The sequence below is a fragment of the Merops nubicus genome, unplaced genomic scaffold, assembly GCF_000691845.1.
Source record: "Merops nubicus isolate BGI_N331 unplaced genomic scaffold, ASM69184v1 scaffold21367, whole genome shotgun sequence".
Taxonomy (NCBI): Eukaryota; Metazoa; Chordata; class Aves; order Coraciiformes; family Meropidae; genus Merops; species Merops nubicus.
Genome location: NW_008621285.1, coordinates 6,919 through 20,779, shown reverse-complemented (window position 1 = coordinate 20,779; position 13,861 = coordinate 6,919). Strand labels below are relative to the sequence as shown.

The window sequence follows — 13,861 nt, the reverse complement described above, 5'->3', positions numbered from 1 at the left end:
TAATTGTCTCCTCTGATAACAGGTCTTGCTGCTCTTCCTGTACATGTCCAGTGTTGCTACATGGCAATAATTTATATTAAAGACTTTCTGTGTCATTTTAAAATATTGTTCTCTCAGGACCCTTAAGGGGCATCTGTTTCCTTATATGGGATATGCATTCTGTTTTGTTTTTGTTTTGTTTTGTTTTGTTTTTGTTTGTTTGTTTGTTTGTTTGTTTTTTTGCTTGTTTGTTTGTGTTTTTTTTTTAAGTTAAAAAAAAACCCTAAGGGCTTGAATAAAAGTAGAATTCACTCATCATCCTACTGTCTTCTACAACTTTCATTTCAGGAAGGTCTCTGCTCCAGCAATTTCTACCGATCTTATACTACTGTACTCTTTCAATTAAATCAAGCATTTGTATCTAGTTAAAAAAAAAAAAATAGTGGAACTTTTGATGAATTCTCTCTAAAAACACTACTTGATATTTTGAGGTTACTGCAGAAAATAAAACAGTTGTGAGTCAATGATGTGGAAAATAGCCGTCTTATAACAGATTCTCCAAGGTGCAAAATGTTCTCTTCTTTGCTGTTATCAGTATGTCTAGTAATTGCTTTTTGTCCAACTATTTAAAAAGGGGGAAATAGACTTACAGTCTGGGGAGAGACAGCACATCATACAAAATTAAAGTATCAATGTTTTTTAATTGTTTCCCTGTTTTATAGCGTACAGAAAACATACAAAAAAAACATTTGGCTACCAAAATAGAAAAGGTAGACAGATGTAAAGAAACCACATAAAAATATTAAAACACTCAACTGGTCACATTTAAAAATAAACACTCCTGGTATTCTGTTACATTAGTTCTTTGGAAAAAAAAGAACAACTTACTACTAGGTTGTAGTACTACACTTGAGAATACCCCTAGTTAACATTTCTGTATAGGTTTAATTATAAAACACCATTGTAAAAAATTACCTGGTTCTAAATTATACTTTAGGTTTACTTAACAAGGAACATTATGAAATTGCTTTCTGTAACAAACCAACAGCCCAGCTTAGACTAAGATCCTTCTTCCATGACTAGTACATACACAGCTGTGTTTTCCTGAGTTTTCTAAATAGAATTTTAGAGTGTTTTTTAAGAAGTTTTCAATATCTCTGCATGGTATCAGATTCTCTTCAATTTTGTAAAGACTGTGTGAGAGAAGTGAGAGGAATTCTGTTATTTACAAACATACAGACAAAATTAAATTCCTAAGAAACATTTATCTTACCAGACAAATAAGAAGATCCAAGGTAAACATCTGAACTCAGACAGTAGTTCTAATGTCCAGTAAACACGGGCAGGGAGTACCAAACAGCTGCTCTCTGGAACTAGGCCGATACCCTACCCTGCTGCAAAACCACTACAGGATTTATTTCCACCCCCTTCAATTTCAGATTTTTTAAAATTTAGATCCTTCAGTCTTCTACAGTATAAATTCAGTTTGTACCATACTCACACCCAAGTAGTCTTAAAATCCACTGGAACCCAGAAGTAGGTCTTTGAAAATCCTCCTTGGAGTTTAATGAACTTTGATGTTTGACCACATAAATGAAATCTTTATCAAAACAAAAAGTGATTAGGACCACTTTCATAGCAACAATAAAGAGTGCCTGACTGTTTGATTTACTTTTCTTTTAGTCGACTTTCCAGCCAAATTCAACAGCTAACAAGAAGTCTTTCTCTCAATTCATGTTGGGGGATGGAAATCACTAATTAAGTGCTCCTCAAACATTTCAAGGAACATTCAGATTTTCTGACTGGTCCACTCCAAGAGCGGATCCATTTTTCTAGATACTGAAGATTGAGCAGAGATCCTAAAGTTGAGTATAACTGTATAAATTGATGTTTCTTCTCTTTTTAAGTCACCGTCATCTAAGTTCTGGTATTCTAGTCCACATTAAATAGTCTTCCTTGATTAACTAATTCACACCACAATTTCCATCATTTTAAGGTTCACTTACATGCCTTTCTAAATACCGTGCCCTAGAAATCCTCCAGCTTACTCACGTATAGATAGAAATGTTTAAGTACTTATGTACCCTCGGTTACTCCTATGGAACACAGCTTTTTATAAAAATCCTTGGAAACAGATAAGATACTTCTCTTTGATAAATTAATTCACTCAGAATAAGGTAAAATGGCAGTGCTCTTCTCATGGTCCTCATAACCTGTCCACAATTCCCTGGATTTGTCTAAAATCCCGTCCAGAAAGCTACACATTCATTCCCCAACCACAGAGACATCAGTAATAGATGGCTCACTGCAACACTGCAGGGAATCAGCATATGGGAGCTTGCTGCTACCTAATATACCTGTACCAAAAACTTTCACTTATTCAAATTCTGTGTTGCAACAACTATAGGCACAAAATATCTAATGGACAATATATGACCACTCACTCACCTGCAAAAGGCCACAGATACACTTTAATCAAGATTATCAAACTGCTAAGGGCTGCAGTAGCAGTGTCAGGCCAGAGCAGAGGAGATCTAATCAAATTACTGGACGACCAGGTTCTTCTGTAAAACCCTCCTAGGAATCACCCCAGTAAGTACTGAAACCTCACAGAGACTACATGTACAGAGGAAGGTTTCTACTTTTCTACAGTTTCTACTCAATTCAATCATGTATCAAAATTTCTGTTAGGACAGCCCTACTTGGGTCCAGCCTCGAGTCTTTATATAATTTATTATATAAAAGTTCAATATTATCCACAGCATTATAATACAACCGCATGAGATGATTAAAATAACTTTTTCCAGGTGCCAGATATCTGCCATTGTGTTTGGATAAAATCAGGAATATCTTACTTTGTGCTAAGCTTCTAACCCTGCCTCCTCAGAATATGTCAAAACTGATAACTATGGCAGACATTTACACTTGATATCTTTATTTTCTCAGTAGCATCAAAATCTACAAACTGCAGTTCTAGTTGTTATCTCCCTCTCCTGACCTGCCCTTCCTATCCATTCGTCCCCCACAGTCCTCCTCACCTCCCCAACACGTTGACACAGGAGTTTTAAAAAGAAATCAGAATGAAGCACATTGTACATAAGGGAGATTTATTTTAGCATGGGCTCATAAGAGGAAGCACTGAGAAAATTGTTTGAATGTAAGAACTCTATTTATGTCATGTTTTATCCAAGTTGAGGTATTTACTTCATAAGATGCCAAGTCAAGTAATTTTTTTTAAATGTAGAGTTAAGGTATCACAGTGCCTGCATAGAGCAAGAACTGCAGAAACCCAGCAATTTTTCTGGATCTTTGACGTTGATCTGTGGGTGCCCAAGGACATTACCACATGAAGTGGTCTATTTAGGAACGTGCAGCATGATGCATCTCAGTTCTTTCAAAACTTATCTGTACAGGTATTACTTCTTTGAAACGAAGTGGCATCTCATCAGAATGGAAGAAGTATGGACTTGGTCAATGGCAAAACAAAGGATCTTCCTAACCTTTCACCTTCACTTTTATCATTGGGAGACATTCAGTATATATTTTCTGAAATTGTTTTTTTTTTTTTTCCCCCCTCTTTTCATTCCACAGGCTCAACAAAACGCTTACTGTATTACCAACAAAACCACAACCCATGCACCAAATTCTGACTGAAAACAACATGGCAAAAACTTCAGACCATCAGGAAAATCAATGGAAAAGAAGTGTAGAGTGCTTTTCATCATGGAAGGAAGAAAAAAAAGATGCACTGTAGAATGAATATCATATAATGAGCAATGCATGAAAACCATGCTCAGTTACTAACCCCACACAACAGTAAAAAAACAAAGTAGCAAAGACTGAAAATGTGATGCAAGGAAGATGAACTATACTCAAAAAACACTAAAATCTCTCACAATCCTTCTAGAAGTTTTATGTTTATAAAACAAGAACATACATAACACTTATTTCAACCACATAAATTTGCACTGCACCATAGTATTTTCAGACATGCTGCCTGTTTGTAAGACTGTTCCAGTCTGGCTTCAAACCTGCCTTATATAATAACCGTCATGTGATTCTGCACTCTCCATCAGCATCTCTGTTCTCTCACATAGCTCCCTCACAGCTCATGAATACCACCCTTTCTTCACACCCTTCTCTCTCTTCCTTTCTTTACCATCACAAATTCTAACAATTGATGACATCTAACCCTGTACAAACTAAAACAACAATGAAAACAATCAAACAAAGACAACAAAAAGCAACAAACAAAATCAAGAGAGGTTCTTTTAAAAAAAAACACAACAGTAAAACACGGAAATGTGACTGCCCCTTTTTTTTTTTTCCTTTAGTTATCTGGATTTCTTTGAAACAAAGTTAATCATGCAGTGTAATGCAACAACATACAAGGGCGTCCAAAACCACACCACAAACTGTTCTTGACTAAATGGCTTCTTACAGATACAAGGAATTAACCAGACCAAGAAACAAGCGAACCTCCTGTGGAGAGGGAGGAATACCCTTCTCTAGACCAAATCCAGGCAGCTTCCCACTGCCAACTCCAGCTTCACCATCCATTAATAAGATTAAGTAAGATTCAGCTGTGATTTTTTTAATCAGTTTCATCAAGAAGTTTTTAACTGAAAACATGTTTTTAGACTCCTTCAGGCTCTTTTTGACGCATACAAAAATTAAATAAATCTCCAACATGATTACGGAAAGAAACTACTTTGGACTACACATTTATAAGGAAGTTTGTAATGAGGCCAAGTAACACAGTATCCTTCCTAGGTGAGGCCAATCTGAAGAAAAACTTGAGGTTTCATGGGTTTTTCTCTCAGCAAAAGACAAAACGCTCTTTTGTCAGATTCAAGCAATGCTCTCATGCTTTCAACTGTAATTGTTTGAAATAATCTCTGCATAATAAAAATATTGAGATATATGCAAAAACATCAGCACATTGCATACAAACAGAAATTCCTTTCATTAAGTCAAGCACAGATAACACCTTGTACTGCCATCCATACTCTTGAAATGGAACTACAGAACAATCAGCGTTCACATTTATTTTCATTGTATAGCTGTATAATATTCCAAGCTATGCTGAAACACTCTACACCAATGAACATACATATAATCATTTATATGTACTTACAGGAGGTGGCTACACCTCTAATACTGTGTTCAGTTTGGGGCCACTCACTACAAGAAGGACACTGAGGTGCTGGAGCATGTCCAAAGAAGGGCAACAAAGCTGGTGAAGGGCCTAGAGTGCAAGGCTTACACAGAGCAGCTGAAGGAACTGGGGTGGTTTAGCCTGCAGAAGAGGACACTGAAGGGAGACCTTATCACCCTCTACAATGGCATGAAAGGAGGTGGGAGCCAGGTGGAGGGGTCAGTCTCTTTTCCCAAGTAGCAAGTGACAAGAGGAAATGGCCTCAAGTTGTGTCAGGAGAGGTTCTGGTTGGCTATTAAGAAAAATTTCTTCATCACAATGGCTGTAAAGCATTGAGACAGGATGCCCAGGGAAGCGGTAGAGTCACCATCCCTGGAGATATTTAAAAGACATACAGATATGATGCTGAAGGGACATGGTTTATCAGTGACTTGGCAGTACTGGGTTAACTGATGGACTTGATGATCTGAAAGGTCTCTTCAAAACAAAACAATTCTATGATTTATAGTTCACCCTGAACTATCTGATAATGCAGGAAAAATAATTCACTAATCATCTAGCATGACTTCTAATGAGAGAAAAGAAAAACAAAACAAAACAACACACACACCACCACAGAAAAAATAATTCAAGTCACAAACTATTCTGAAATGCTTACCATGGGAAGAGCACACGCAACAGAAACTAGTACAATACATGTTAATTAATGGATCAATTTCAGAAGTCTGCTGCCACAAACTTTAAACTCAACAAGAACATGTAAGAATTAAGAGTAGATTAATGCTTTTATTGTGGTAATTTTTATACTACAGGGGTTACTTCTGAAAAAACTACTTCCAACTCAAAAAAAGGCACTCACAGAAATACTGAAGCAGAATCTTTACAATACAAGAAAAATTTCCCTAGGACCCCCTGATTAGACCTCTCCTTCCACATGTCAGAAGACACTCAGTTCATTCTTCTAGCCTTTTTTACCCTGCCTTTGTCCTTTCCATCCCCTCAAACGAGAGTTGTCAAGGTATTTTTCAGAACATACTTACAGTCCCATAAAATGCAAAGAACACAGAAAATGTTGTTTCTCTAATGCTGATATATACATGGCATTGATGTATTTCCAGAGTGAGCCTTCCCTGTTTGAAATGTACACTTATGCACACCTTTAATGAAAACAGTTGCTGGAGATCACAAAAGTATCTACTGTGCTCTCTTGCACCTCTATCTCAATCACAAGCTTCAATTTATTTCATGTAACAATATAACAACGATAACTATTTTTTACAATATCACTATAAGAATTTAAAAAAATGTATTAATTTAAAGATACTTCTATATGGACTAACTGATAAGGCAAGGGCAGCTATACTAACCGGATTTTTTCCTGTCTTACGCAAAGAATGTGACCTAAATACTGAAAGGGACTTGAAACAATTGGGCATCTATGGAAATAAAAAGCAACCTGAGAACATTTTTCCTAGTCCAAGTCCAAATCCTGCCCAGCAGCTTTCAAGTGGTTATGATTCTCTCAAAACTCATATGTATCCAAATATCCATGCTTACGTAAGAAAAACTTATGTAATGGATAATTAAAGTAATGGATAATAATAATAAAATCTAAGATGTGTCAAATTACTTGAGCTGTCATTTCAACAAACGGTGTGAAGATTTAGTTCCACTTAGATTTACAATAAATTGTACATATAGGTGAGCATTTCCATTAATTGCAGGTACATACTCCAAAATAATATTGAAATTAATCTATTTCAAAAATTCAATTGTTTACAACAATATGATTAAAAAAAAAGTGCAGATACAGACCTTCCAGTAGTCAGATTGTAAACTGTAGTACCTCTGGTATGCAGATAATGCTGTAAGAAAGAAAAATGAATGTTGAATTTCTTTTGTTGCATTTTCTTTGAAGAAAAAAATAGAAAACCTTAAGGGTCAGAATACACAGCATTAAAATAATAAATGGTTTAATATAAGTAACACTGCCACAGTAAGTACACTGTTGTGAGTAATGCATTCCTTAAGATTATCATTTTGGTTTCTGAAATATCAATCCAAAAGGCTATTTATTATTAATCTTGCAAACGTAAATCAAGCAGCATTTTAAAGAAAACCTAAAACAAAGAAATCATTTGAAATTTTGGGATTTTCATCCTGGACAAAGCTGTTGTAAGTTGTAAGATTTAAAAATTTAATCATGTAGTTCATTTACCATGCTCCCTAATGTCCTATAATTTCTAAAGAACTGGTGCAGAGGGACATACAAAGAAAAATCAATTTCACATAACCTTTCATTCAATAACTAGAGGAACAGAAGCAAGGGGAAAAAAAAAAAAGAAAGCTTACATTTTATTCAACATCTAAGACTAACCTGGAAAACAGCGCTAAGGACAGCTCTGTTCAGTAGAATGTTAGTTCTACATAGCAATGAATTTCTCCAATTACCATTGCTGCACGCCTCTTCTCCACTAAAAATTCTGGTTGATTCATCTTGCTCTTTGGCTAACAAGCAACATCAGACTGGAACACGAAGAGGCTTTCTTACATTCTTACAAGAACGTTGCAATAAGCATCATCCAAAAATGAAGAATTTTAAATAATGCTTCACTGCAGTTAACAGCAAGATTTTGAATTTTCCAGTGTTTGCTTCTTAAGATACAAGAATGGTTCCTACACATATGCATTTTCCAAACAACGTAAGAAGACAGCCTCTGCTTTGAAAAAACTACAAAACTACTAAACAGATTAAGAGTGCGAAGAACAGTATGTACTTTATGTGCAGGTTCCTTTCCTGCAAGCAACATGCACAAACTATGTGCCTAAATTTTATCATGCTCCAATGCCTGTCTTGCATACCCATTTCCTTAACTTAACAAAAGTCTTCATGTTTCAGTAAAATAAGAACAACATACACCCAATGACAAGACAGAGAGAGCTTTCTCTTCTTAAAAATACATCTTTGCACTCATCTGCTCACAGAGACTCAGAACCTTGTATTTTCTAATGCCTAATTGATACCTGCCAAGTCATGCCATAAGGTGTCCCTCACCACTGGAACTGCTTGAGAAGACAGCTTCTAATTTTGGTGCTCTAAACTGTGATTTATTTAGATGCCCAGAGTAGAAAAAAAACCAGAACACTCATCACCCTTACACTATCAACATGCAGTATGTGCACATGTTCACACGCAACTTAGGCAAATAAAATCACTTAAAAATCTAGTCAAATAGGCTAAGTCTTCTACAACTTAAAGATACAACATCCCCTCACCCCAATCCTGCCGAAAAATATGGTTCAAACTGAAAGATATGATTACTCTTTAATGTTAGTTTAAGAATGTTATGACTAAGCATATTTCAGTCATATTCTGTAATTCTCTGTCACGGTTTAGACCCAGCTGGGTGCTGAGCACCACATGGATGCTCACGCACACACACACACATTCCCCTCCCCATGGGATGGAAAGGAGAATAGGGAGAAACAGGCAAAACCATGTGGGTTGTGATAAGGAGAATTTAATATAAGAACACAAGAGGAGAAGAAATAATTAGCTCAGGCTGCTCAAATGACAAACCTTACTCTAGATTAAGAAGAAAAAAAACAGCAAGGGAATCTGCTGAGTAATAAAAATTTTATACAAGTGCCTATGTGAAACAGGCTATACTTCATCAGTGCTATGATTCTAGTTATAGGATACAACCTGATTGATGAAAAAATGATAAGAAACTCACTTCTGTCACACATTGCATTAGTAGTATTAAAAAGCAAAACCAAACAAACCCAACACTAAAAGCTGCAACATCATTTGAACCTTCATTTTTTGTGCAAAGCTGGTCGTTCTAAGGTTAGACAATTTTTGTCAGAAAAAAATTCTAAGAACTAGTGCTCCTCTTTCAACATAGGGTCAACTCATTTATATACATACAAGTAAATTACCCTATTTTCATTAAGATGTCCTTTTTTAAACATAATGAAATATCACACCTAGGCACAGTAGAATTCCACAGATAATCTTCTGACTAGGAGGTTATTACTGACCTTTTCCAATCTACAAGTTTGCTATTGAAATTCTTAAGTATATGGAATTGTTGGAGGCCAAGTACATAGAAGCTTCTTTTTTCAGCATGCAGAATAGTCCTAGAAAATGCATGTCTGGACTCAGAAAGAATAGGACTGACTGTCAACAGCAGGACAATGCTTCTTGATTCAGTATTAATTACGTTCATAAAATTATCTAATAAATCACAGAAAACTCTCTTAAAAGCACAAAGCTGAGAGACCACATTCAGATATCTAAACCAATAATGGAGAGGTGACTCAAGAATTTCTAAAGCAGGTGCTCATAGTTACCTATCTCCATGCTTCTACCTAGTGTTTCATTACTCACTGTACCAGTATACACTCTTCCTATGAACATCCTTCTTCAAAACCTGGCAATCTACATTATTTGCCTAACAGGTAATCCTTATCATCAGACTCTTGGAAACCACATGACCTACTGAGTGGCATTTGCCATCCTACCCTGAATATTGAGGGTGGTGGATAGGGGTTACGGGTGCTGTGTGTCCCAAAGATATATATGTAGCTTTGCAGATGCACCACCATCAGCTATACCACTTGATGAGAATAAAAGAAAATTTTACTTATACAGCTCTGAAAAGAAACCACCATATTTCCACCCAAAGAATTAAAACTACTGAGCAGTAAGCTATCTTCTCAGCTCAGGCTCGCTTTGGAATCTGCCTTTAAGCCTCTGGCACCTAGTGCAGAGCTGACCCTCAATGAATTCATACATTCACAGTCTAATGATTTCCTCTTCTTACAGGTTTTTTTACAGCCACCCAGAACTACACACTTAGCATTATCTATAGTGACTTTAATAATAACAGCCTTTATTTTCTGACCCCTGCCTAAGAGTTTGTCTTCTTCTCTTACCAAGACTAGGGTCATGGGGACATCTCAGGAGCAGGACAGGTATGATACTGGTTTCTTACCTGCCCCTGTTTAAGACTCCTTCATTTCGCATAGAGAATACAAAAGAGATTTTACATAATTACCATGTATGTGGTTTCAGAATGTTATTTTTTAAAATCTACTTACTTTCATAAGAAAACAGTAAAACTTTATATAAATACACAATTTTTTCAGTGATACAATAGACAGTCTATCTTCATAACTAGAGTCTAAATATATAACCTAAACAAACAAGTATGGTGAGACTGGGGAGCAGAATGTATAGACTGGATGGCATCCACCTACCTGTCACTCTTAACACATCAAATCACAGCCACAGAAGGATGGCTTTTATGATCTGCTCTGACAAACCAACTTTACAATACCTGAAAATTTAAGAGGTCTTTGAAAGTGACGCAAATATGGAACAGTTTGAGTATTTTAGTGCTTGAGTAAGAAAAAAGTGAACTAGATACTGACACCATCTAGTGGCACCTTGCAAGGCCAAATGTACTAACAGAATTTTAGCTTGCTGAACCTGAAAAAGTTAAGAGCAAACATTAATTTGATTACACACTCCTGAAAAGAGAACTTTAAAACAACTCAGAGTTCTTTTCTTTTAACATTAATTTTTAAACAAGCACTAACATTTCTTAGTGCTTATCTGATATGAAAACAAATAGTAAGATAGAGAATCAGCCGAAGAGCTGCACAAGGGAAGCAAGCAGAGGGTCCACGCATTGCTTTAAATTTGCCAATGCTTCCAGGTAAAATAAATCCTCATTAAACACCTACGAGACATATGTAGGTTAAGGAAACAGCTTATTACATAGTGCAAGTTTTATCCACAGTAGTGTGTTAACCTAGCAAGATGAACACTGCTGGGCCATAATATTACAGGCATCAAAAGGTGAGGGAATTCCAAGGTTGGATCCCTGGAAATTGACTCTGCTGAGTAAAGAACTGGCTGGCTGGCCAGGCCCATAAAGTGGTGGGGAATGGAATTAAATCTTGGTGACTGGCCACAAGTGGTGTAACCCAGGTCTCAGTACTGGGGCCAGCTCTGTTTAGTATCTTTATCAGTGATCCAGATGAGGAGATCAAGAGCACCCTCAGTAAGTCTGCAGATGACACCAGGTTGGCTGGGGGTGTTGATCTGCCTGAGGGTAGAGAGGCTCTACAGAGGTATCTGGACAGGTTGGATAGATGGGCCAAGGCCAATGGTATAAGGTTCAACAAGCCCACATGTCAGGTCCTGCAACTTGGGTCACAACAACCCCAGGAAACACAAGCTTGGGAGCCAGCAGTGTGGCCAAGAAGGCCAACAGCATCCTGGCTTGTATCAGAAATAGTGTGGCCAGCTGGACTAGGGAAATGATCATCTCCCCGTACTCAGCACTGGTGAGGCCACACCTCAAATACTGTGTTCAGTTTTGAGTCACGCACTACAAGAAGGACATTGAGGTGATGGAGCATGTCCAAAGAAGGGCAATGAAGCTGGTGAAAGGTCTAGAGCACAGGTCTTATGAGGAACATCTGAGGGAACGGGGGTTGTTCCCAGCTGGACAGTCCACTGTCCCATGATCACGTCCAAATATGAGTTACACATTTAGTACTTCTTAGTCTTTTGTGCAAGGCATATACAAGTCTGACAATTAATCGGTTACAGAAATCTTTTAGACAACAAACTCTATGAAAGGTCTTAAAATATTAAGGATTATCAGTGAAGGAATACAATGGAATTACATAAAGCTCAAAAATCCTTCAAGGAGAATATTCCACAAAGTAAGTTTTAACTATTACGTATTTATTTAGAACACTCCCCGAAATTAATACTTTCAGACAACCAGTCAAAAAACATGGTCCAGCTATATTATACAGTAACAGTTTTCTATGGCTAACCTCTGCACCACAAACATACTATTTATAAAGAATATTTTAACAATCTAAGCTTAAGATAACATTATTTCTTTCCATAGGAATTTCATATGAGGGTTTGAACCACCTGAAATTAAACTGCTCAAAGTTTAACATCAGCATCCTGAAGATGAAATAAACAGCTCTAGATAGAAGCAACCCAATGCTGCCAGTTATTAACAAACAACTAAATAATAATTAAAAGAAACAAAACTCAAACCTAAATATCAGACTTATTTTAAACAGTCATCCCTTCCTCAAATGATTCAGATTGCTGTGCTCCTTAAAATCCACTCTAGTTCTTCAGGACTCATTAGTAAAAGAGCCCAGCAGCAACCAGCACAATTTCACCTACGCTGTGAAGCGCTCTCTTGAATTTTGTAAGGTGACTCCTGCTACTCCATACTTCAGAACGCAGCACACCGAAATGCTTCCTCATGACAGCACTCTCCTGCAAAGTCCTAAAAGACTAAGGCATTAACCACTACAGAGAAATCCTCTACAGAGATGGAATTCTAAGTATAAAGGAACAGGAAGCACATTGTTGAATCTGGGAGTTGTTCTCCCAAACAACTTTCTACATTAACAATCAAAGTGTTTAAATATTGGGTTTAGGCTGGGTTCATTCAGAAATGAGCACCTCAATAAACATTGTGGGTTTTTTTTTTTTTTGGTTGGTTGGTTTTTTTCCAGTTTTCTTTTAAATTTTAGCCTAATAATTGCTAAAAATTCTCTTGGACTAATTAATACTAGATTATAAATTTCTTACAGTGCTTTTGTATTAGTGCTTTTGACAATGCAGTCACTATCTACAAAGTATTATTAAAAATGTTCTGACATAGTACCTAAAAAATGTGATCACCACTTGAGTACAATAAGAATTATTTTAGTGCAGTATTTATTGTGCTTTAGTAACTCAATAATTGCATGTTTTTCCCAAATCATTCATTAATTGCATTTTCTACTTCCAGCAATTTTGCTTAGAGAACAGCAATTCAAGGAGCCAAATGACAAAAGCGTGTCTCCACTTGTGCAACTGCAAGCTGTCCTCCAAGTCACAGGCTGCAACACTGCCAATATATATGACCCTTCTACAAAACAGATAAAAAGACCCCCCAAGGAATGCACAGGTGATGTCAGAGTCCATGAGCTCACTGATCAGCATTCAACTAGAACCCAAACCTTAGAGATCACAGTCTACACTTTGTACTCCTTATAGGGAAAAAAAAAAAAAAAAAAAAAAAAAATATTAAAAATCTCTAACAACTAATGTAGCATCAGTTTCCTCCAAGACGAGCAGGACAATAATTTCGGTAAAAATCCCAGCCCTCACAAGGAATGCAGTAGCAAAGTGCACAGGTATATACAGTGGAGTCCCAGCTGGATTCACAATGCTGCCAGCATCCTAAAGCCTACATGACAACTCAAACTCCTCTGGCAAAACCTGAGTCAGAGGTTTCACATTGTGGGGCAATTGCATCACTTTTTTCTGCTGGGTTATTTTTCAGTTGGATCAGTTCGTCGCACAGCTGCATATTCAGCTGTGCCAGCACAGAGCAGAGAGCAGCAACTAGCACATGGGGGGTGGCACTAAAGACACGCCCAGGGAACAAAGGGTTTGGAAACCTCTGAGACAATCAAACAGCTGGGGAATAGCTGTCTCAATTTAAAAAAAAAAAAAAGGAAGACATCAGATTAGAGTTAAGAAAATGCTACTGAAGAAACAGTGTAGTTTTGACTAGGAGGAGCAAATGTTTTCATTTTGGGAAATCCTGAAGCTAAATTGTGCCCAGAAGTGATCAAGATGATGAAAGTGGGGCACAGAAACCATCTTGTACATGCCTGCTG

General features: G+C 36.9%; 1 protein-coding gene across 1 annotated transcript in view; it reads right to left on the bottom strand.

Annotated features, from left to right (window-relative positions):
- KDM6A (lysine (K)-specific demethylase 6A) overlaps window positions 1-13,861 on the bottom strand; it is a 79,345-nt gene that overhangs the window by 62,738 nt on the left and 2,746 nt on the right. The window contains exon 2 of the mRNA XM_008944442.1: window positions 6,953-7,002. The gene's annotated coding sequence lies outside the window, so the exon portion shown is untranslated. The remainder of the gene's footprint in view (window positions 1-6,952; window positions 7,003-13,861) is intronic.